Here is a 25,326-nt window from a genome sequence, read left to right as displayed (position 1 = left end):
TATTAGGAGTTTAATATATGTACAATTCTATAAACATTTTTCTGATTCATTCTTCAAGACATATATATAAAGTATATTTATATGTCTTTCTCAACTCGTTTGTTTTCTTTATGGCTGCCATTCATTGTGCTGGTTGCTATAGTAACGATCTTGGGCAGCTTGACTTGTTATGTCACTGATGCGACCACATAAAGGTCAGTCCAGAGGATCTCTGAGTTATTCGTGATTGGATTGAAAACCAAAGGCTGTGCGTTTAGTGGGTGCTTTGTATTGCATTCAGATTATTTTGAACCTTGGCGATAGATCGATAGATAGATAGATAGATAGATAGATAGATAGATAGATAGATAGATAGATAGATAGATAGATAGATAGATAGATAGATAGATAGATAGATAGATAGATAGATACCTTTTATTTATTGGGCATCTTTCTAAACTCTCAAGGTCACCTTACAAAGAGTTAAACAACAATAAAATATAAAATAAATTTAACGGAAAAATAAAATCACCAGCTATACAGCAAGAAAGAAGTAACAAACTTACAACAAATTCCATTAACAAATGATAAAATAATATTTGATATGCCAATTTGAAGAGGCGTGTTTTAAGAATAGTTTTAAATTTTGTTATTGAGTCCAGTTGGCGAATATGAGCAGGGAGAGAATTCCAGAGTTGCGGAGCACAGTAAGAGAGCGCTCTAACTCCCATAGAAAGTAAAGATGCAGATGAGGATCTGAGAGTACAAAAGATCACTAAGATAGGGAAGAGGGTAGCTTTAAATGTTAAGAGCAGTTTTTTATTGTATGCAGTAGCGGACAGGGAGCCAATGAAGTTGGAAAAGAATCGGCATAATATATTCAGTGGACTTAGAACAAATGATTATCCTAGCAGGAGAATTTTCTATAACTTGCATATGATGAATACATTTTTAGGGATGCCAGACAAAATGGTATTACAGTAATCTTTATATGATGTAACTAAGACATTAACCAAAACTTTGCACTATGTTTTGTCAAAACTGGATGAACTCTAGAAATATTCTGAAGGTGTTAAAAGAGCAAACCTAGAAACATTATTTATATGAGATGAAAAAGAAATGGTTCTATCTATATGACACCCAAACCTTTGACCTGGGAGAAGATATTTGTAAATGTATCAAAATTGGAGAGTTGTTAGCCACTACAGATTTAGCACCAACAAGCAATACTTCTGTTTTTATTACAGTTTAACTGAAGAAAATTACATCTCATCCATAACTTTATCTCCTGTAGACAAGCAGTAAGAATATTAGGAAGAAGTATAGAGCTGGATTCAGTGGATAAATAAAGCTGCATATCATCAACATAACAGTGAAACTGAATACCATGATGCCAAAATATATTGCCCATAGGAAAAAATTTAAATAAGGAAAAGAAGCGGCTCCACCACCGAGCCCTGTGGAACTTCCAGTGCAACCACTGTACTGTCCCACCTAAAGCCTGTTACCTGAACAAACTGTCTTCTGTACGTAAGATAAGAGGAAAACCATTGATACACAAGGCCACAAACTCCAGAACTAGCTAAATGTTCCAAAAGTATCTGATGGAATATAATATCAAATGCAGAACTGAGATCTAGAAGTACAAGAATAGTTAAAAGTCCTATGTCTGCTGCCCTGGAGAAGATCATGTGTAATTTTGACTAATGCAGTTTCAGTACTATGTTTCGGACGAAAGCCAGATTGAAACTGTTCAGATAGGTTATTTTTTGAAAGACGTGACTGAGGTTGAGAAGCAACTATCTTTTCAAGATTTTTCGTTATAATTAGACGATTAGAAATAGGTTGGTAGTTACAAAAATGTTCAGCGTCTAAACCAGGTTTTTTCTAAATTGGTGTAATTGAAGCCATTTTTAATGAAAAAGGAAGCATGCCAATCGCAAGGGAAGACCTTATTATAGAGGTTATCAAAGGAGAAATATATGGCAAGCAGAACGCAACCAGAATGGTAAGTATTGAATCTAACTGAGAAGTCGAGGAATTGGATTTTGTTATAAGCTCAGAAATATAATTTTTATTTGGTAGACTGAATTCTGAGAATGAGGTATTTGGTAAGAGAATATGGGTAATAGTGGAAAGCATGTAATTTTCTACAAGGATAAGACATACGAGATACTAGTGAATCTCCCTAATCTTAGAATTGAAGAAGTCCAACAAAGTCACAACAATGTCTATCAGTGAAGTTATAGCGGACAACATTTTCTGGTGGTGCAAATAGCCTATTCACAGTAGAAAAAAGAGCTCTAGCATTGTTCCCTCCTGTACTAATAATGTTAGAATAATGTATAGTTTTCGCAGCAGAAAGAGCATTTTTGTAGTGTAACATATGATCTAAGTACATTCCTCTATGTACAACAACACCAGCTTTCTTAAACAGACGCTCCAGATACCAGCCCATAGTTTTGAGCTGTCAAAGTTCAGATGTAATCCATGGAGCAGTATGAATAAATAAACAGTCCGTGTTTTAAGGGAGCCAATGTATTGAAAGCAGAAGACGGAACAGCATTATAATGATCTATTAATTCTGATGGAGTGGCAATAACAGGAAAAACAGGCTGTAGGTTAAGTAAACCAATAAAATTCTCAGGATCTACATGCTTAACATTACGAAATGTAATGACACACTGAACCTTTGATTTTCTAAGAGGTAGGCTAATATCAAACATAATCATTTTATGATCCGAAAAAGGTAATTCAATAGAGAGGAGACTATGTGTTATAATACCAGAGCAGCAGACTAAATCTAAAATATGACCTTTGTTATGAGTTGAAAATTTGACATACTGAGTTAAATTAAAACAGTCAAGTATTTCATTAAAATCCATTGTAACTGAATCAGTTGAATTACCAAAGTGTACATGAAAATCACCCATAAGGGTCACATTTGAAAACATGGCACACAGAGTTGTTAAAACAGTAGAAAATTCTGCAATTAAAGTACTTGAAGACTTAGGAGGTCTATATAAAGCAGCAATTATTGTAGGTGACGGTTTTGCCAGTCAGCAGTTCAAAAGAAGAAAAACCAGGAAGATGCACCAGTGATAGTTTTAGGTTTTCCTGATAAATTATCAAAAGGTCACCTCTTCTCCCCAAGAAATGGAGTTTAGAAATATAGACAAACCCTGGTGGGGAGTGCTTGGTTTAAATGAAAATAATTGCCTTATTTGGTTGCTGCCAAGTTTCCGTAAGACATAAACAGTCCAACTGTCCGTAATAAAGTAACTGATCAGCAAAGATTTATTGGAAATAGATTGAGGATTAAACAATCTGAACTTTAAAGTATCGACAGACATATGATCCAGTGACTTTGTTTGTGGTCTCAGCATGTAGTAATGTACGTGTTGTTCTGAATTACTTAGATAAAGATGAAAATGGTAACATCTATCAGCCCAAAGTGTATAAACAGTCCCACTACCAGTACTGATGGAATGAAAACAATGACAAGATCAACAATGAATATAATTTGGTCATCTGAGAATGTCGTGGTACAGCAGAAGATCAGAAGGCAAAGATAAGTTATCCGAAGACGATAAGAGTTCATCCGGATAGAATTTTAATCTAGCAGTAGTAGCTACAGTTGCCAACAGGATGATCCGTGATAGCCAATTAGAGTTTACCATGATAGATTTACAAAAATGGTGATCCAAGCAGATTCCAGATTAACGGCAAGCCCTTATACCCCTTGCTTATCCACTTGGCCCTGTTCACATTATCCAGTAGACTGTCCCTGTCACCACTGGCATTTACTGCATGGATTAAGCAATCAACATCATCAATGTAAACACCAAAGCAGAGAATCAGTGAGAAAGTTTCCACTTAACCACCCAGATTCTTGCCAGCTTGGCACAGTTCAATGCTGGCTCATATGGAAAGAATGACAGATGGCAAAGACAGGAATGCATAGTATTAAATTATAATCCAAAGCAAAGTCAAACCCCGTAGCAGGCATAAAATCCAGAACGAAGGACAAATATCAAAGAAAGTAAAGAGATATTGCAATGAAGATACTGGATTACATTTTGTGTTTTGATGAAAGACAGGATGGATTTGTTGGTTTTTGATCTAGGCTTAGCATTCAATTACATTTCATCTTCAGGTCCCTCTAAAAATAATAAATAAATATGTCTTCTCTCTAGCAGAGACAAAATACAAGAGAGAGGATAACCAGAAATCTCTAGCTTGAAAAAACAATAACCCAACACTATTTTTAATATGTAAAGTACTAGGATGTTAGTCATTATGGATGTAGTGAGAAATCAAGCAAAATTACATCTTTTATTGGCTAAATCTTGCCTGAAGAAAGGGTCTGAGTTACCTCGAAAGCTTGCATATTGTAATCTTTTTAGTTAGCCAATAAAAAGTGTCATTTTGCTTGACTCTTTAATATTTAAAGAATATTAGATAAAAAAATGCACAAAAACAAGTAAAAGAGGCAAAGATAAGGTAAAAAAGAATTTGGCTAAAAATGTAATCCTAGCCAAACAAGTCGAACTTAGCAAACAATAACCAAATCTTCAAAGAACAACAAAAAAAAAACTCGAACAATACTTACAAAGATGAACAATGATCCACATTCCACAAATTTCAATGATGCTCTGATAAACCATCTCCTCAACCTGACTGTAAAGGCTCTGGGCGGTCCCTCAGCAGTGATGTCGTGATGACCCTCCCTCTTGCGGGTTTCCACCCATGAAACACAAGGAATGTAGTCAGGAGAGACATATACAGGCCTCTGAACAAATCCAAATCGTATTATGTGATATCATCTACTGTTGAATTCTGCTCTGTATTTGTAATATTTCTATTGCACTATTATATTGTTTTGAGGATTGTGTTCCATTATGTGTATTGTATTGACCACCTTTTTTTTGACACCCACTGCACGCCCAACCTACCTAGAAAGGGGTCTCTCTGTGAACTGCCTTTCTCAAAGTTTCTTCCATTTTTTTCCCTACTGAGTTTTTTTGGGAGTTTTTCCTTGTCTTCTTAGAGAGTCAAGGCTGGGGGGCTGTTAAGAGGCAGGGCCTGTTAAAGCCCATTGCGGCACTTCTTGTGTGATTTTGGGCTATACAAAAATAAACTGTATTGTATTGTATTGCATATACACATTACATGACTACTAAATTATTTTTAAAGAAAACAATAACAATAAAATTAACATACAGTAGATAAAAAAATAAAAATCAACAGAAATGATAGTAAGAGAGTTATATAAGAAGATGACATTTCATATTCGCATTACCTTTTTCCTAGACTTCTGTGTGGTGACACGCCCTGAAAGGACAAATAATTTATTGAAGGAATTTAATCAACTTCAGGCAGGAGTTGGAGCCTAACTTGTCAGCTCTGGGGACAGGGCAAGAAAAAGCCCTGAACACAAATAATGTTAGCTCTTCAAAAACAAAATATACAGACAATTGAATCCTTAGCAACATCAACCACAAGTATCTAACTACATTCACAGATGCTAGGGATAGAACGAGCTCCAGCACAGAATGTATAATTCATAGTCACAGCAGGACACTAGCCCACCTTTAGCTATGATAACCACCTCCAGATTCACAGAGCTGTTTCAGGTAAGACATCATTTTATTTTTTTATCCATACTTATTATACCAATTAACAGCAGCTGTTTAACAAAACTGACACTTCTGTGATGTAATAGGGAATCAGAAGAGCGCATGGAGAAAAGCGCATTAAATGCTTGTTTAGGTGGATAGTTCATTAAACACCAGTAGTCTCTTCTTCAGGAAAAAAGGCCAAGGCTCATATGGAGATAATAAGAAAAGGAAAGATCTGCTTTGTTGGTTTTTAAAACATAGGCATTTCTTTTTACATGATCTTATAACAGAGTTTCACCTTTTACTGGATTCTCTCTCTGATATGTTTGTGTAAAAAGTAACATACATCAGTTGTTGATTAAAGCATGTAATGACTAGAAATGAGCAAACCCCAGCAAAATTGCTTCGCCTTAAGTTTGACAAACATCAGAAATGTTTTGGGAGTTGAAGTCATTGGGGATAGAAAAATTGAACTTGTTTTGAGTGGATTATAATAATGTAATTGTCTTTAAAGTTTGAGGGCTAGGAAAGTATCTGCTGACTATGCTGGACTGATTATCATGGCCAAAATGGTGGCCTGAGCTGTGAGGCAACATTGCTAACCACTGTGCCATCGTGCCTCCCGGAGAAAAAAATATACTTTGAGTTCAATACTTCAAGTCCTTTATCTGTCTCTCTGCATCTCCTTGGCTTCTATCAGTACAACTAACTAACATTCACAGAGCATGTGATGCAAGGGATCAGCTTTATCCTTGAGTCTTAAGGAGGTTACATATATAAACCCTTGATACATATTTTAGGAAGTCACTGCTCAATGGGGACATTGCGAAGGACTGGAAAATGGCAAATATTATCCTGTTATATAAAAAGGGTGACAGGGCAGATCCAAGTAACTACAGGCCAGTAAGCTTAATGTGCATCACAGGAAAATTAATGGAAGGAATTATTAAGAATACGATTGAGCAGCACATGGCAAGGACAGGAGTTTTACTGATCAGTCAGAATGGGTTCAGAACAAGGAGGTCATGTTTTACCAGCATGATGGAATTCTATGAAGAAGCAACAAAAGGGCATGATCATTATTTATCTTGACTTTCAAAAAGAATTTCATAAAGTGCCACATGAGAGGCTGGGCATCAAACTAAAAGAAGTGGGAGATCAGGGTGTGGTGTGTAGATGGGTGCAGAATTGGCTCAGACACAGGAAGCAGATGGTTATGTTCCAAGGAACCTTATCAGAATTGGTTGACATTAAGAGTGATGTCCTACAGGGGTCAGTGCTAGGGCCACTGCTGTTTTTAATATATATAAGTGATTTGGATAGAAATATAAGAAACAAGCTGTATAGGTTTACAGATGCTACCAAGCTAGGTGGACTGGCAGATAATCTGAAATCTGTTGAATCTTTACAGAGGGATTTGGACAGCATACAGGCTTGGGCAGATTTGTGGCAGATAAGATTTAACATAAGCAAATGTAAAATATTACATATTAGAGGTAAAAGTGTTAGGTTTGAATACACAATGGGAGGTCTGAAAATTGGACTTGCCACTATCAACTGCCAGACAGTGTTCAGAAGCCATTAACACTAGAATTACCAGAGCCAACAAAAAAACTTGTAAATCCGTCCCGCCTTAAATCCCTTTGCACCTCTCCGTCAGCGTCTTTTGTCTTCTAAATGTGTTGATAAGCCCAAGCAGCAAGCAGCCTGCTATTTCATCCCCCGACTGCCTCAGAACAGGCAAGAAGTTCTCCCAGTTCCTGCCTTGATTGATTATCTGGGAGTGAGCTACCCAGAATTGTAAGGGGAAATAATTTGATGTGTTTTTTGTGTCTACAACAATCTATGTAAACACATCGTTAAAACAGAAACATTTTTCCTGTTTTAGTAATAAATGACAAAATGTAGACATGAACTGCATAATGTGTGAATATCAGATAAACACTTTCACAAAAGGTGCAAGTACAATACAACAGCTTCCATGGTGTAGTGGAAAGATTCGCTAATTTATAATCCAGAGGTCGTGAGTTCAAAACCAGCTCTCCTGAAAATTTACCATTTTGAGTAGTGAGCTGCTCTTATTGTTAATATTATACAATTAAAACATACATTTGATTTGTGTCTGTAACAGCCGATATAAATTTATATTCCTTGTAAAAGTTAGTGGTTTTTTTTTTCACTTTTATTCTCTCAGTCACAATCACGATACAACACCCCCACCCCAGATCTGACGTGGTTACTTTTTATCTGAAACTGGGAATAACTATAGATGTGAGTGGTGTTTTCAGACAATCAAACTGGAAATTCTCTTATCTGGAGTGATAAAAGCTGATACACAAACGCTGGTGAATTTGCCTTATTCATATCTCATTGTCACTTGATTTTTTTTATTCAGTTTTATTGAGTGTTCCTGCTCACGCTGAATAAGTATGCACCTTATGGTCCATGATGTGAAAGCCATACTGACAAAAAAACAGAGACATAGGTATATATGATATTTGGAATAACTCATTTTATGACCTGTATAGTACATTTCGGAAAACACTGTGATACTATTGCAACATTATTCATATTATTCATATTCATTTGCATGCCTTCTTGCGCTTGTAGTCAGTGACTGCGTTTATTTGATATTTGGCCATCAGCCTTCATACATTATACAGTTCATGTCTACATTTTGTCATTTATTACTCTAAATAAATCTGTTTGGAGTACCAATCGGATGATGACATCACACATGCATGTATACTCTGTAAATTATTCACACATGCATGAAGCAGACTGGTTAATGCTGTAAAGTGTGAGATGGACTACACTTATAATATGTGTGCCAGAAAGTTCTGCATGTGGATTATAGTTGGTACGTTTACCTGTAAGTAAAGTTTATAGTAAGTAGATTTACATGTCGAGGAGTCACTTCTCAATTTTGCTTAAGGGGCTAATTGGAAGTATGGAAAAGGAAACTGAAAAAATGCTCATGTTACTCAAGGTGAAAAAGAGGGGATGCCTGTCTGTATTTTGCTGTTTCTAATAATAAAGAGACAGTGAGAGAAGTACTAGGATTAGTCACATAGAAATGCACACAATTAACTTATATGCATTATTTACATTTTTGATTGCCTTTGCAATTGTGAATATTCAACTAGTTTGAATAGAACACAAAAACTTGCAAAGCTTTGTCAACTACAATATATTACGGTACAAAGTTAGCTTTTGTGTACGTCATTCTTTTGTTAATTACATGAGGAGACATTTTCTTGAATGTCAACAGAATAATTCAGTAACCATAGTTACATTGGCATCTTTGTCACCTAATGCTACAGCAGACCTTCATTAGTTTGGAGGTATAACATAATTTATTTTAGGATCTTTATTTGGCTTAAGCAATGTTCAGAGATAATTTTCATGTAAATGTATCCATCTTTTTCAGAAAATGTTTATTTATGATAGGATTACAATTAGATTGAGGCCACAACTGTGGCATTCTACCCTAGAACAGACATAAGTCTTCTACATGGGTGCATAAAGTTGAACAATACTTGACCAAGTCAGCATCAATAACCAGTCTGTCAACAGGCTGTGAAAGAAACTGAACGGGCTGCTGGAATAAAGGAAAACATGAAAAAACAAACAAATAAACTAAATTTATTAGCCAAATAACACTAGACTTGGGATAGCGTGTCATAATGGATAAAGAACTGGAATATAAACCACAAGACTGCTGTCTCTGAAATGCTGTGGGACACTTGGCAAATTGGTCAAACTAGAAAGAATACATGGAAAATATTGTAAATCACTGTATGACCATACTTATAAAGTGTCTAGAGATGGTGTTCACTTTTGAAAGGTATGAGATAATATGAGATAGTTTAAATGTTTTTTTGATAAATTCAGAGAATAACAAGCTACCAGCTGTGTTAGTAAATGGTTTAGAATTGCAGCCATCTTTATTCTATTCAGACTGTATATTTCATTTACTGTGTTTTGTATTTTTAAAGGCAATAGATAATTAACAGAAATTCTCTCTGATGCGCATTCTTCATAAAAATTTTTGGGCAAAAAAGGTTTTGGGCAGCTACCTGTATAATATTCCATGGCTGCAAATGGGTAAATTGCTAACACTGATGCGCACAGAACGGAGTCCAAAACAGATCTGATTAGGTTAGTCAAATATGGCGGCTTTAAAGGCCAGAAAAGGAAGTGAAGTCATCGAAGGCGGAAGAGGAAGGGTCCTCATACATAGGCTCGTGACTTCATCAAAAAGGCCAGAACCGGAAGACTCTTCAGTCATGTGTTTTTCACCGGAAGTGACGTCATCCATCTAAGAGTCCAGAACTGGAAGTGACATCATCAAGGTCAAAACTGGAAAATTACATCATCAGGGCCAGGCGGAATTTCCCGTGCAGGAAAGTGAGAAAAAAGGTCATTGAACTCCGCCACCCCCTGGTCTGGCGTGGAGTTACTATCATTTAGACTGTTTAGCTGCCTCCCATGCACACATGTGTGACAACACGTACACATGCAGATCCTATCCAGACAAAGTTTCAGCTGGTGCCAATCTCCAGTTACTCTGCAATATTCCATATAGTGCAGCGCTTCACACTCATACTAATACTGTAGAGATCCAAGCCAGACAAAGTCTCGAGTGGTGCCAACTGCTAGTCACTCTGCAATATTCTGCATAAGATTCTTATATTAGGATTCACTATCACCAGATCTAACAAACATGCAGGTGTCATCATGACACAAAAAAGAGCAACTCTTTTGTTTAGATGCCACTTACTAACCAAGCAATGTCTTGCTTTTGTCACAGTTGTTCTAATTATTGAGGAGCAACCTCAATAGTCTTGATAAATACTGTGAATTAGACAGTAGGCATCTAACTCACACTTGGTACCCTTTTATTATTTCAATCACTCTAGATAAAAGGAAAAAGTATAGAAAACACAACACCAAACAGAAGAAAATATAACAGAAAATAAAACATATAGCAAAATCTGAATCTAACCAGTCTTAGAAAAGCTTACTAAAAATCAGAAGTGCTGAGGGGCTAAAGTCTTGAGCAGCTTTTGGTTTAGTGATTAATGTTATTTGTTGGTTAAGTTTTCTGACATTGAAATGAGATGGTCTCTGATGTCACACTTCTGTTGTTTTTTCTTCTTCTTTTTTGAGCCGTATTTATGTTAAAATGCACAATTGAGATTTTCAGACATGTGACATTGCACACATTTGATTGGCTATCTTGTCCTGATGATGAATGACTGTGATCAAAGTGTTTGAACTTTTAAGTATGTCTGCACTTCTTCCTTTCCCAAGCTGTAAACCATTTTGGTAATTCCAAGTCCTATGGCATCCATCCGTTCGTAGGTTGTAAATTAATTAAAATAGGTTCTGTAACATTTGTACTTATTTCCCATTCGCAGATCATAAGATAACTGAAAAAGAAACTGACTGGAATAAATACATAAATTACTAGTACAATACAAAAGGATCCTTGCAATGCCTGTTATTAAAGTCCTGTAAATTGAGAATATCTTAGTTCATTTGAGCAACATAATTAAAAATAAACAGTTTGAAGTTGTAAAATTGAAGATTTTCCACACCAGGCAAAACTCAGAAGGTACATGGACATCATTTTTATTCTTTTTTTTCACATTCAGTTTCATGAAGGTGGTATTAGCAATATGCAAAGCAATGCAGACCAGGCCAAGCTATCAGTATTAACGTTATCCAGTTCCAACTTTCGGGATTCCTCAACTGTTTCCAAGCCAGTCAAGACATATAATCCTCCTCGATTATTCAAAGCAGGCTTTGTGGTATAGTGGTTAAGGCTTTAGACTTCAAATCCTCAGGTTGCATATTTAAATCCTTCAACCGGAACTGTCACTTCACCTGTCTATGTTCCAATTGGAAAAACAAGAGACATATAACCAATTGTATCACGAATGTTGTAAGTCACGTTGCGTAAATGCCTCAGCCAACTATGTACATGTAAACCAAGCCATCTTAACAGGCTCCTCTCCATACAAAGAAGCAGCTGTTCTGTTCTGAATTGTGTCTATTGTGAGAGAATCATTTAAAGGTAACAATAGTTAAGAATTTTGGTTTGCAGTGCACAATGAACTATATAAGCATTTGTTTGAAAATGTCATGAAGGAAGCTACTATAATGATTAAACAAGTGAACTAGGAGAAGGTTGATGTGATATACAGAATGAACTAAAAAGATGACTAAGAGATCAGCAGATGTTCTGTGAACAACAAGATTGGACAGTTGTCTCTTACATAGAAATTTAAAGGGTGGTGGCCCACCCTAAAGGATATGAGAAGAACAAGAATATTGTGAAACAGAATTTTAATAAGTCATTTGGATGTAGACCAATGGACCAACCAGAGTAAATGTATGCATTGATTGACATTGTTAAGTAAATTCAGTTGCTTATAAAATAGACCTATACCATTAATATTTTGATCATTCTGGTCACACTGTAACAGACTGCTGTCATGGATGCTTCCTCTACAGCATGGTGCTGCAATGGGTAAGTAAATGATTCAGATGGACATGCTTTCTCCTGCCTGATTACTGACTCAAAAAGGTTTTTATCAAACTTGTCCTATTAGATGATAAGTTTCATTTTTAATCAACCTGTTCAATTTCTACCTCACTATATTGCTGAGCTCTTCACTCTATATTGAAAAGTCAGCTTAGCATCCAATAGCAAGAAATGTATTTTGGGTGTTTTTACTATCAGAGCTTATTTGTCTGGACATTACCCAGGCCTCTTGACCATAAGGTGAGGATAAGGATGTAAACTGACCAGTAAATCAGAAGCTTTGTTTTGGGTCTGATGCAACATGTTTAAACCTGTTGCCATGAGTACACCAAAAATACAAGTAGCTAATATGCTCTTTTTCCAGTAGAAGACCTTAAGCTCAAATTTGGAGAGGTGGATTCACACTCCAACGGTATCACACTCACACTTGAACATTTGTGAAATACAGTTCAACTAGGAAATTGTGCTTGCAAAAATTTTGCAAGATAAAACCGTTAATGATAATGATGAGGGAGAAAAGAACATCACACATTAAAGTAAGAAAGGAGATTATTTTAATAAGTAGTGACTTGTGACAGTACTCAATATTAGAATAGTCACATGACTATTATGGGATGTTATTATAGTCACTTACAACAGCATGAATATTTACAATACAAAATGTAACACGAACAGGTTAATAGAACATATTGGGTAAGAAGTGAAAAGCAGGGCACATGAAAGTCAGTATATATGGAGTGTGGCCATCAGGTAATGTAGTATAATAATTGTTGGAAAACGCAATTTGTTGCATAAATGTTAATGTCTGTCTGTTAATCCTCTGTGCAAGAGAGGACAGAGCCGACTATACTTCCTTAGAAGGCTGGCGTCCATCAACAATAAGATGCTGCAGATGTTCTACCAGACGGTTGTGGCGAGTGCCCTCTTCTACGCGGTGGTGTGCTGGGGAGGCAGCATAAAGAAGAAGGACGCCTCACGCCTGGACAAACTGGTGAGGAAGGCAGGCTCTGTTGTAGGCACGGAGCTGGACAGTTTGACATCTGTGGCAGAGCGACGGGCGCTGAGCAGGCTCCTGTCAATCATGGAGAATCCACTGCATCCACTAAACAGTATCATCTCCAGACAGAGGAGCAGCTTCAGTGACAGACTGCTGTCAATGTCCTGCTCCACTGACAGACTGAGGAGATCATTCCTCCCCCACACTATGCGACTGTTCAATTCCACCCGGGGAAGGAATGGGTAAATGTTAACATTATACAAAGTTATTGCCTGTTTTACCTGTATTTTTTATCACTCTTTAATTTAATATTGTTTCTTTATCAGTATGCTGCTGCTGCTGGAGTATCTATCTATCTATCTATGTCAGTGAAAATATTCCCCTGTATGTAACCCGCAAGTACCTGTACATTTAACCTGGGTTTCAATGTAACCCTGAAAAATGTAGCATACAACTGGCCATGGGTAAAAACAGGGCCTGGCAAATAAACTCCAACGTTATTAAATGTTTGTCGTTGTGACTTGGTGATAGTCATACAATATGCTAAATGTACAGGGAATTGCCTACGCCATAATATAAAGGGAATATCTTGTTTTGAGTTGCCTGTGTTTTTCCGTTGCAGTGTTTCTTGTTGTCTGGCATTTTGCAGTTGCTCTTCAGAAAGGTTGTGTGTGTAATTCGTTTTTCGTTCACTGTCTAGGTGCAGGACTTGCTGCCGCTGATCTTCGGATAATATCGCTCTGTAGTTTGTCATACATTGTCTTTGTTGTTCTAAGGCATCTGTGGCAGCATGTAACCACAACCACCCACAATTATGCAACTTATTTTTCCCACCGGGCTTAAAAAGTTTGCAGACAAAAAACTTCAGTTATTGTTGTCACCATAGAACCTGTATCTAGCAAACAGGGAACAGCCACACCCCATCATAGAAACTGTAACAATTGGACCATGACCCACTGTGTTTAGGGCAGTGTCAGAATTTATCTGTATTTAATTTGAACCAGAACTAGCCCCTTCCATGCTGTGGCCCATGGAGGCCTCTAATTTTTTGACGGTCCAGCCTGTTCTGGATCCTTACAGCCAGGTTGCTGAAGTGGTGCCTGGTCATTCTTACAAAGTTTAGCTCTATGACCTTTTTGCTTACATAGCCTACAAACAATTTATCAGTTATGGTTATACTGGTACCTGTAATCTCCTTTTTGTAAATATTCCATATCATGGGAAATTTGATTAAGCTAAGTCTACTGTTTAAATAATGTTTCTCTTATCTCATCCAATTCCAAGTTTTCCCTCTTTGCAGACACTGCCTCAGATGTACCAAGCACTTCAAAACATTCACCCCCATGTGAAAAATTATGCATGTGCATTTGTTCCCTTTTTCCTTCCATCTAATGGCATCTTTTCTAACATCCAATAAGGAGCATTGAGGGTTACTACGTGCAAAACTCTTTAGCTGTCAATGTAGAGCAATATCATTCACATGTTCGACAAACACATCTGCTGAACTATCTCATCCATAAGAATACATATAGCATGAGAGAACCCAAGAAAAGATTCACCTCTTTGCTGTTTTCATAAATGCAATACATTACTTGTATTTTGTTTATGGTTATCGTTCCCTCTGCTTCTTTTGTTATTTGAGGCCTGGTGGTGCAGTGGTTAGCTGCCTCACAGCTCATATCACATTTATGGCCAGCATAACTGGTCCAGATTATGCTTCCCTAGCCCCTGGGGGCATTTAAAACACCATTGCACCATTATAATAAACTGAAAACTAATTTAGTTTCTCCTTCCTCATTGACTTCAATTCATTTCGCAGAGATCAGTGAAGTTCTCAAATATTTCTGTGATTCGCTAAACTTACGAAGCAAACTCTACAATGTTTTCCTACCAATCAGGGAATGAAATGTTGTATTGAACAGAGTCCAATCAGGTAAGGGTTATATAATAAGAACAAACAATTCAGAGTGCAATTAAATTCTGCATTTTAGAACTCTGCATTTTCACCTATCAACATTGCAACACCAAGCAGGTGTTTTCAGAAATATATAGTTCAGCAGAGCATTTTAATAGGTCTTCATTTTTAAAAATGCCAGGGTAATATGGAGGAAAGAGAAAAATCAAGACTAATGTCTGCATTTTTAAATGAAAATGTAGAAATGTAGAAAAAGACTTAAAGTACTGTAACACGTTCACAGGCAAAATGCAATGACAAGTTTACAAATTACTTAAGACACATATTAGTTTAAACATGTAAAACAAAGCAGGTCCAAATTGATTAACTTTAATGGAACCTTGCAATTTCAACCATTTACAAAAACCATGGCCAGTTTACAATAAAGGAGAAGGAAATAAAAACCGTATTCACTATCGCCCCTGGAAAAAATAAACTTCTGGGAGGTCAGTTACTGCAGTTAAAGTCAAAAGACAAAGTCAGACACAGCCTGATTCCCGGAGACCAACTGACAACTCACCGCCTCTTTGGTATTTGAAGTATAGGTGTGTTCTGGACTGTATGGATTTAAATGCTGGGACATTCCACACTTCTGAGACACTACAATTAAAAGGTTGATCTCCCCACTGTTGTTTTGCTAATCTTTGGAGTCTTTAATAGGCTGGCTTCTTGAGAACATAATGTACACTCTGGTTTGGAAGTAATGATAAGTGCAGATAAGTAAACAGGGCTTTGGCCATTTAAAGGTTTATATGTAAGAAGGAGGAATTTTTGAAATCAGCTCTAAACTTAACTGGGAGCCAATGTAAGGACTTGTGAACTAGAGTGATGTGTTTCTACTTTTAAGTTCTTGTAATAATTTTTGCAGCAGCATTTTAAATTAACTGAAAGCTCCATATACATTATTTCGAATAGCCTGTGAATAATGAATTATAGTAGTCACTCCTACTAGAAATAAATGCATGAATTAATTTTATCTTCAAATATTTAGAAAACATCTTCATTTTCTATCATATTTTAGCTGAAAAAAGCAGGCTTTGTTTAGTGTTGTAATAAGTGTTTTAAGGTATATACTGGTGTCAAAGATAAACACCTAAATTGCATGCTGATTCCATAAATCTAACATTTATAACTACTGAGCTAAAAAGTAACTGAATATTGCTGAGATCTACAGTGTTCCTCCATTTGTTTTGTTTTGTTTTTTTGTTTTGTATTCTAAGATAAGGAGTTATCCTACACCCACTCTTTTAATTCACTGACTTAATTCCTTAAGGACACAATCAGAGAAATGTCACTTAGGTTTAAAACAACAACAACAACAACATTTATTTATATAGCACATTTTCATACAAAAAGTAGCTCAAAGTGCTTTACATAATGAAGAAAAGAAGAATAAAAGACAAATAAGAAATTAAAATAAGACAACCTTAGTTAACATAAAAAGGAGTAAGGTCCGATGGCCAGGGTGGACAGAAAAAACAAAAAAAAACTCCAGAAGGCTGGAGAAAAAAAAATAAAATCTGTAGGGGTTCCAGGCCACGAGACCGCCCAGTCCCCTTTGGGCATTCTACCTAACATAAATGAAATAGTCCTCTTTGTAGTTAGGGTTCTCACGGAGTCACTTGATGCTGATGGTTATACAGACTTCTGGCTTTTAATCCATCCATCATTGTTGGAACATCATGGTGCTTTGGGTAGATGGTGGTGGCACAAGCCACCACCAATAGGACACCGGAAAAGGAAACAGAAGAGAGAGTAGGGGTTAGTACAAATTTTGAATGAATAGTTATTATAATGAATTGGATATACAGAGTGTCAGGATTAAATTACGGTGAAGTTATGAGAAGGCCATGTTAAAGTAATGTGTTTTCAGTAGTTTTTTAAAGTGCTCCACTGTATTAGCCTGGCGAATTCCTACTGGCAGGCTATTCCAGATTTTAGGTGCATAACAGCAGAAGGCCGCCTCACCACTTCTTTTAAGTTTTGCTCTTGGAATTCTAAGGAGACACTCAGTTGAGGATCTGAGGTTGCGATTTGGAATATAAGGTGTCAGACATTCCGATATATAAGACGGGGCGAGATTATTTAAAGCTTTATAAACCATAAGCAGAATTTTAAAGTCAATTCTGAATGACACAGGTAACCAGTGTAGTGACATCAAAACTGGAGAAATGTGTTCGGATTTTCTTTTCCTGGTAAGGATTCTAGCAGCTGCATTCTGCACTAACTGCAAACGATTGATGTCTTTTTTGGGTAGTCCTGAGAGGAGTGCATTACAGTAATCTAGCCGACTAAAGACAAACGCATGAACTAATTTCTCTGCATCTTTCGATGATATAAGAGGTCTAACTTTTGCTATGTTCCTTAGGTGAAAAAATGCTGTCCTAGTGATTTTATTAATATGCGATTTAAAATTCAGATTACAATCAACGGTTACCCCTAAGCTTTTTACCTCCGATTTGACTTTTAATCCTAATGCATCCAGTTTATTTCTAATAGCCTCATTGTATCCATTATTGCCAATCACTAAGATTTCGGTTTTTTCTTTATTTCATTTGAGAAAGTTACTATTCATCCATTCTGAGATACAGGTTAGACATTGTGTTAGCGAATCAAGAGATTTGGGGTCATCAGGTGCTATTGATAAATACAGCTGTGTGTCATCAGCATAGCTGTGGTAGCTCACGTTATGTCCCGAGATAATCTGACCTAATGGAAGCATGTAGATTGAGAAGAGCAGCGGACCCAGGATAGAGCCTTGTGGAACACCATATAAAAAAGTATGTGGGTTTGTTTTAATTTGTTTCTGAGTTTCTGTTGTTTTCCTTCATCATTATGGGTTTTGAAAGACCCAGATTCAAAATTAGAGGTACGTTTTCCATTTAATTTTTTTTTAAAGTAGGTTACTTATCTCTCTGTCTTTCCCAATGCTACTTTTTTATGGACGCTGCCATTGTTTGGCTTGTTGCCATGATGCGATGGCATGTTGTTGGGGGTGTGGTTTGAGAGGTCATGACCTGTGACTCACTGGGGCATGGTTTAAAGCTCAGAAACAACTCACTTCCTAGCATCTGTGAATTCAGATAAACTACCTTGAAAGTTAGTGTGTAATTAATACTGGTTAGCATTTCCTGGCATTAGAACGTTGGCTTTGTCTTTTGACTGTGATTTAGGGTTTTCTTTGTATTTGTTGTAAGCACATTTTGACTTTCTGGTTTTGACCCTTGCCTGTTTTCTTTTGACCCTTTACCATTTAAAAACCTACCCTCTCCATCTGAGGCACTATGTTTTAATCATTTTTATCTGCTCTGGATTTGCCCACCTAAGAGATTTAAGTTTTCTCTTTTGCAGGCACTCTTGGTTATCGCTGATTAAGAATTTTGTAACGACTTCTTTTGAAGAATTTTCTGGTGTTGTGACTGATTTAGTCTTTCTAAAAGTGGACATAAAGTCAATATTTAAAAAGGTAAATTAATTAATTTAAAACATTGAAATAAAAAGTAAGTTCTGCCTATATTTTCACCTGGTGTGAATATGAAACCATTATTCCACCCAGTCATGATAAATAAGTGGAATTACTCTCCTATACTGGGTGAATCTTTACTGGTGTGCTTTCCCAAACAGGAATTTCTAATACAAAATTATAAAGGGCATTTCCTTAGAAGACTAGTGGGCATTCATAATATGGATACACTGTAAGTACAATAAGGATAAATATCAACCATTGTGGTGGGCTTTAATCCCATTAAAGGTTGCTTACTACTTTGCCCTGTGCTTGGTGCTGCCAAAATAGGCTTCAGCTCCCTCTGACTATATAATGGAGGAGTTGGTTTCAAGTAATGGATGGATAGACAGGCATACAATATTTTGTTTTGACTTCGAGAAGTAAAGCAAAATTATCCTTTAAATTGGCTAACTGAGTAGATTACAATATGCAAACTTTCAAAGCAGCACGGGTTCCTCCTTCATGCAAGGCCTAATACAAAAAATGGAGTTATCTGTGTTTACATACACACTAGGAAAGAAACATGATTCTGAAACTCTTATATGAGACATCTTTCGTGTCAAATATTAACAGACCTCTGTGACTGTCTGGCTTCGCTCCAGCTATCATCAGTTCTTGAACCCAGAACCATTGATAGTCATGACCAGGATGAGCTGGGCAAATGAGGACATAAATATTCAAGAGTAAAGTGCTTTCATTTTCAAACAACAAAGTACAAATTGTGCAGTGCTCCATCTCTTATAAATAAATAGTCCATAAAAACAAGGTTAAAATTACTGGAAGGAGCTGTCTTATTAAAAAAAAAAAAAGGAGTTACAGTGTTTTCTTCTCCACCATATCTCTACTGCTCACCCATATGGATCTGCTCAGCTCACAGAGTTATCTGCCGACAAGCACAGTCAACCTTCACATGGGCTTGCACCCCATGCATCTCATTAGGTTAATGCTGGCGTGTCTCCCGCCTGACTTGTATCCCTGGCCACCATCCCTCATGGTCTGCAATAACCAACAAGCCCTGCTTTGTCTCTCATCCACCTCCTTAAGGCAGGTGTGCACCTGGAGTGGATGGTCTGCTCCCAGAATCCTAGGATGCTCAGTAGGAGTGACCCTGCCCTCATGAATGCTGGCCACGTGCTCCTCTCAGGACCTCAGTCCTGAAAGTAGGCCTTCTAACTGCTACACCAGCTCAGCCATGCTACTAAGTAATATTATTTTGATTGTTTGGGCGAACAATAAGGAAAACGTTCAGATCGTGTATGGTCACAAGATGATGCATTGATTAGTGCTGCTGGTTCACAGGTGTAGAGTCCCAGGTTTGAATCCTAGTCATGCGATCTATGCGCTTTCTCTGTGTGTCCGAGTTTATTTTTGTCCCTGTGAATAGAGGTCAGAGGCAAAGTTACATTTTAAATAAATGAGTCCTTCTAAGAGCAGGCTCCAATTGAGTGTGGTAGGGTGCGAGCAAGCTTCGTTCCGGGGTTGATTGGGGTGCTTAGCTGATCGCGCATTCACATGCAAAAGTATGCAACTCAGTTAGGTGTTCATTTATATCTCAGAGGTAGTGGCATATCACACCTGAATCTAATCAGGCCACGTAAAAAAGAAGCCTCCATAGCAAATGGGAACAGAAAACAGAAAGAGAAGAAAAAGAGAGAAAACTAGGGGAGATAGAATTTAAAGGAAAAGAAGGAACAATGAAGGAAGGATTGAAAGACGCCAGGGTGCGGAGGAGCAGAGTCAGACAGGCAGGAGGAGAGCCCCTAGGAGAAGCATAGGGCCAACACTCAGGGCCTACATTTTGTAGCTGGAGTGATCTGAAGCTCACAGGGTGCTCCCGCATTAGGCCGAGTAATGACAGTGGGAGATGAAGGAGCGAGGGTTTGGCACAGTGTCCTTGGCACAGTAGGCTAAGCCAAAGAGAAAAAGTTGGTTGTGCCTGTCGATTGAATTTTTAGAACTGTTATGTGCTTTGTGATTTTAACCTCATTTTATCAGATTATTTATTGACTTGTTTTTAATCTCCATGCATTATCACTGGCTTTTTAGGAGTATTTATTTATGAATTTCCTGCACTGCACTTTTCAATCACTTTGTTTTGGATTGATTTTAACAAAAGCACTTAACACTTTTGCATCTACCCCTTGCGGTTAGTGTGTATCCTCATTTGCCTGGCTCATCTTGGTCTATGACTGTCAGCAGTTTGGGTTCAAAAAGACGCCGAATGCAGCAGGGAAGATGGAGTCAACCCAGACTGTTACAGTCCCACATTCCAAAGACATTCAGGTTATGTTAATTGCCAAATCTGAATTGGCCCAGCGTGTATCAGAATAGACACCAGCTCCCCATTACCCTGCACTAGATCTGAGGGTTAGAAAATGGATTGGTGCATGGAAGATTCTGTATTGTGTGGCATTAAAATGTAAAAAAAGTCCATGGAGCTGACGCATACATATTTTACAGAAACTAAATATCCTGTAATAAATGCATACATTCTGCTGTTGCCAAATGAATGTAACTGATGCAATTACAAATAAAGACAGTCAGTACAATTCTTAGTAATATGTGCAGATCAGATGTGATTAATTCTCTAATCTGGCACTGCAGATGAAGCAGAAAGTTGTGGGCTAGGTAGCGTATCTGTAGCTTTTTCTTAGCTAATTTCTGACAGATTAAATTTCAGAGCTGTATTCTGTTGCTTAACATAGCTATTTTCTACCCCTAAGATAAAATAAAAGGAACTGTCAGAAGAATTTTCAAAGGAAATCAGGCCATCAGCACACTTTCGGTTTTCTACTTTCTCTGCTATATTCCACTCATCCAGCTACCTTCAGTTTCTAATCATAGACTTAATGATGTGTTCAATGAGTTTTAGCTCCTAGTACTGCCGGAGGGCACAACTCCTTGCGAAAACATTCATAAAATACTCCTCATTTGTTTTTTTTTCCCTTTCCTAAATTAGAAGATCTTAGTTTGCTCCAGACTTTCATGACAAGTACATTTAAAGATTTGAATACACAAATGAAGGACATTAAAAAAAATTTAATTGAAAACTGCAGTCAATTTGTTTTCATTGTTTTTAGTTTTCAACAGACTCATTTCACTTCAATTACTTTCTTTATAATGTTGTTTATGACGGTCCCGAAAATTATTTTGTGATTTGTTTTCATTGTGGAAAATACAATATAACATACAAAGTAGTGTAATGGCACAGTGTTTAATGTCACTGCTCTCAATGAGGTTGCATTCTCCATTGTGTATATTTGCTTAAAGTTTAGAATCTGAACAAGATAAACTCATTCAGTCCATCTCTCATTCTTGGTCAACTAGTAGCTATTTGTTTAACTTTATCTCATTTTCATTTGTTCTTCAAGGCACTGCTGTTTCCATCTGTGAGGACTTAAACTTACTTCCAGTGTAATTGTGGGTTTTCTAGGCATATCAAGCTGATGAATATCTTTCTTTAATATTTTTGCCTTCACTATGAGATCTGTATACTTGTTGTGGATTAATATATCACTTTTGCATCTGTTTTTTGCCTGATGCAATATTTAAAAAACTGAACCTTAATACGGCATTTTGTTTATGAGTCTGGTGTTGCCATATTTTAGTGATTGTATCGATTGTCGCCACTATTGTCCTTAACAGAATCACTTTGGAGTTCATAAAACATTGTGACGTGTGAGTCCCTGTCTTGCACCCCAAAACACGAGGCTGAGTCTCAGTACTTTAGCAAAACTAACTTTATTCAGCTTGAAACAGGAACAGCGCGGTTATTTATTGTATCTCCTAAACACAGACACAGCAATCATGCAGGGTCATGGCCAGGTTAGTGGCCAAGTAATCCTGTTCCCTGCATTTATAATGTTCCTTGCATCCCCCATCGACGACAAGCGCTTATAGTGCAACCGTGATCGACTCGGATCTGCTTTCACTGTGAGCTGTTACAGTGTTGGGTGCCCGCAGTTGACCCCTCAACTGCTAAACTGTCTTCCAAAGACACAATGATCGCACTTCTGGATGCTTTTCAGCATGTCGTCCTATTGTGGGGAAACCTTACAACATAATACCATTGGGAGCAGAGGCATTTAAGTTGCCACATTTTATTCTAGAGCATTCAGTATCAGCATTACTGCATGATATGCATTGCTTTATTCTAATCTCTCTATCCATGATTACAAACAAATATACTTTCTGGATTTCAAGACTTTGTGTTTTGGTTTGCATTTAAAATGAAGCATTTGATCATCTGGATTTTTTATGACCCTTTACCTGCTTGTACAACCATGTTCATTTAAATTCTATACTGTCTCGTTCTGATTCAGTACACTTGCTGGTCTCTGGTTAACTGGTGGATGTAAACTGGCCTGGCATGAACGTGTGTGTGTGGGTGTGTGTGTGCTGCCGGTGGACTGCTGTCCTTTCCAGTTCTGGATCCTTCCTTGCATGTGATATGTTAAGATTGGTTCTGACAAAGCTGTTACTGAAAAACACACTATAATCTCAACAGAAGTTCTGGATCGGTACATCACATTCATATTTAACAGCAACTCCTGCAGCCACAATGTGTTTCTTTGCTGAGGATTGGTACCATTTTAGTGTCTTTATATGCATAAGGAACATACAGTCCAGCATTTGGTAACTTAACTTATTTTCTCATGTGATAAGAATGCTGTTGACCAAAGAGAGATAACATAATCTCAACTTTTTTAAGTTTTGATGGACAAACTTGCATGCCAGTTATCACCAGGAAGATTTAGACTATATATATGCAAGTCTAGAAAATGGAACAGCACAGTAGTTGCTTCATGAACCCACCATCCTGGGTTTGAATCTCATTTTTCTATTGTTGTCATTGGAAGGAACTAAAAGTCCACAAGTTGAAATTTTGGGGCCCCAACCTCATCCCTGTTTAATTGGAACAACAAAATGTGCACTCAATGATGCTAAACAAATGAACAATCAGGGTCCTCAGCTTGAGGAACCTTTCTTGGTTGATGAAGCCTCTCAAAGTCACAGTGGAAAGGAGTTCCATCCTGCAGTGCACTCTCATAATGAGCGATGCATCCTTCTGGGAACTGTGGGATATGTAGCAGCAGGACTGGAAGGAGTGGAGTCAATTCCCCTCCTGAGGCATCTTCTCACCACTGTGGAGGGAAAAAAAGAGAATAAGGTTAGCACCTGAGCCACCTCTTGACCTGGGGTGGAAGTAAATACCTCAGAAGATCCCAGAGGATGATCCACTGATGCACATGAGTAACACCAGTGGCGTAGTGCCAGATTGCCATAGACCCAGCTAATCAGTTGATTGTATATGAAATGTTCTGTTAAATTTTGTTATTGCTTGGGTAGTTGTTATTTTATATTTCCTTTGATTTCAAAGTGGTATGTCAATCGCATTGGTTTATTGAATTTTCAATAAATAAATAATTAAATAAGTGGACAGTGTTAGGGACTGATTTTGTGTGTGTGTGTCCACCATGGCATAAAAACGTTTGACTGCCTTGATAATTTTTCCTCAACTTTTGCACGGTTCTAATAATTCAGATATCTAAATGTACCATAGTATGAATAGATGTAGTCTTTGTAAAAGTGCCCTTATACTGTATATCCTACTAAAAACTAGAACACCCATTTTTACACAGTTCCACCCTAAAATCTATTCCTGGCTATGCCCCTGTGCGACACCATGTATAGTTTGCATATTCTCCTCATGTCTTTGTAAGCTTTCCTTGGAGTACTTTTGTTTTTCTCCCACATCCAGTTTTGTGACTCATAACAGAGTCAGGTGACCAGAAGTGATGTCTTTGTTGAAGCTTATTGGGTCTTGATTCCTTCCTGTTCCCTCCAGTGGTGTGCTCTTCCTTGTCTTTTGCAGACATTGTCATATTGTATATTCTGGATGTTGGCAAAGGCCATATTTTTATGATTGCCAAAATCTTTTCCCAGTTACATGTCATAATGCATCATCACCTTCCACCTTTAAAAGATGTCATTGTAGTACTGTCTGTTCCAAGCTTTTATTGTGCCTTTGTGAAGAAAAACAAGTAAGAAAATGTGTGCATGGCGTAACTTGTAGATAGATAGATAGATAGATCTAGGTATGTTTGGGGGGCTGTGCAGACACTGTAGCCTTCAAAGGACTGAGATCATCAGTAGGTCAGTTCTATAACCTTTTCTGTCTGTTTCAGGATTTCGGGGGCCAAAGGATATCTCACCAGGATTGGGCAAGAGGCGGAAAACAGGTCTTGATAGGATGCTAGTCAATCACAAGGATGACTCTCACACACACAAACACACACACGCACCACATTCACACACAGTGACAATTTCTAGATGGCAATTAGCATAGCCTAAATAAAAAATAAGTAAAGAGAAAACCTTTCTAATTAATTGCTTATTTGCTTGAGTATGTGGCAGTAGTAATTTTCATGAAATCAGACTTCCAAAGCTATTCAGTAATGACAAATGATTAGGTAAAGTTTATTACAGCACCAGACCATTATGGATATCAGGTGAATGTGGCACTCAGAAGGTAAATTATTGGGTGATCAGATACTGGGACACTTGAGGAGCAAGTCTGCCCATACATACAGTAAACCCATCCTCATTTGTTTAATGCCTGCTTTATCTCCTCGTCAACACTGAGGGTTTCATAGCACAGGCAAGAAAGAAAAAAGAAACAACACTTTCACAAATTAATCCATATGAGTAAGGAGA

The sequence above is a fragment of the Erpetoichthys calabaricus genome, chromosome 4, assembly GCF_900747795.2.
Source record: "Erpetoichthys calabaricus chromosome 4, fErpCal1.3, whole genome shotgun sequence".
In the NCBI taxonomy this organism is placed as follows: domain Eukaryota; kingdom Metazoa; phylum Chordata; class Cladistia; order Polypteriformes; family Polypteridae; genus Erpetoichthys; species Erpetoichthys calabaricus.
Note: the sequence above shows the minus strand (reverse complement) of the source record.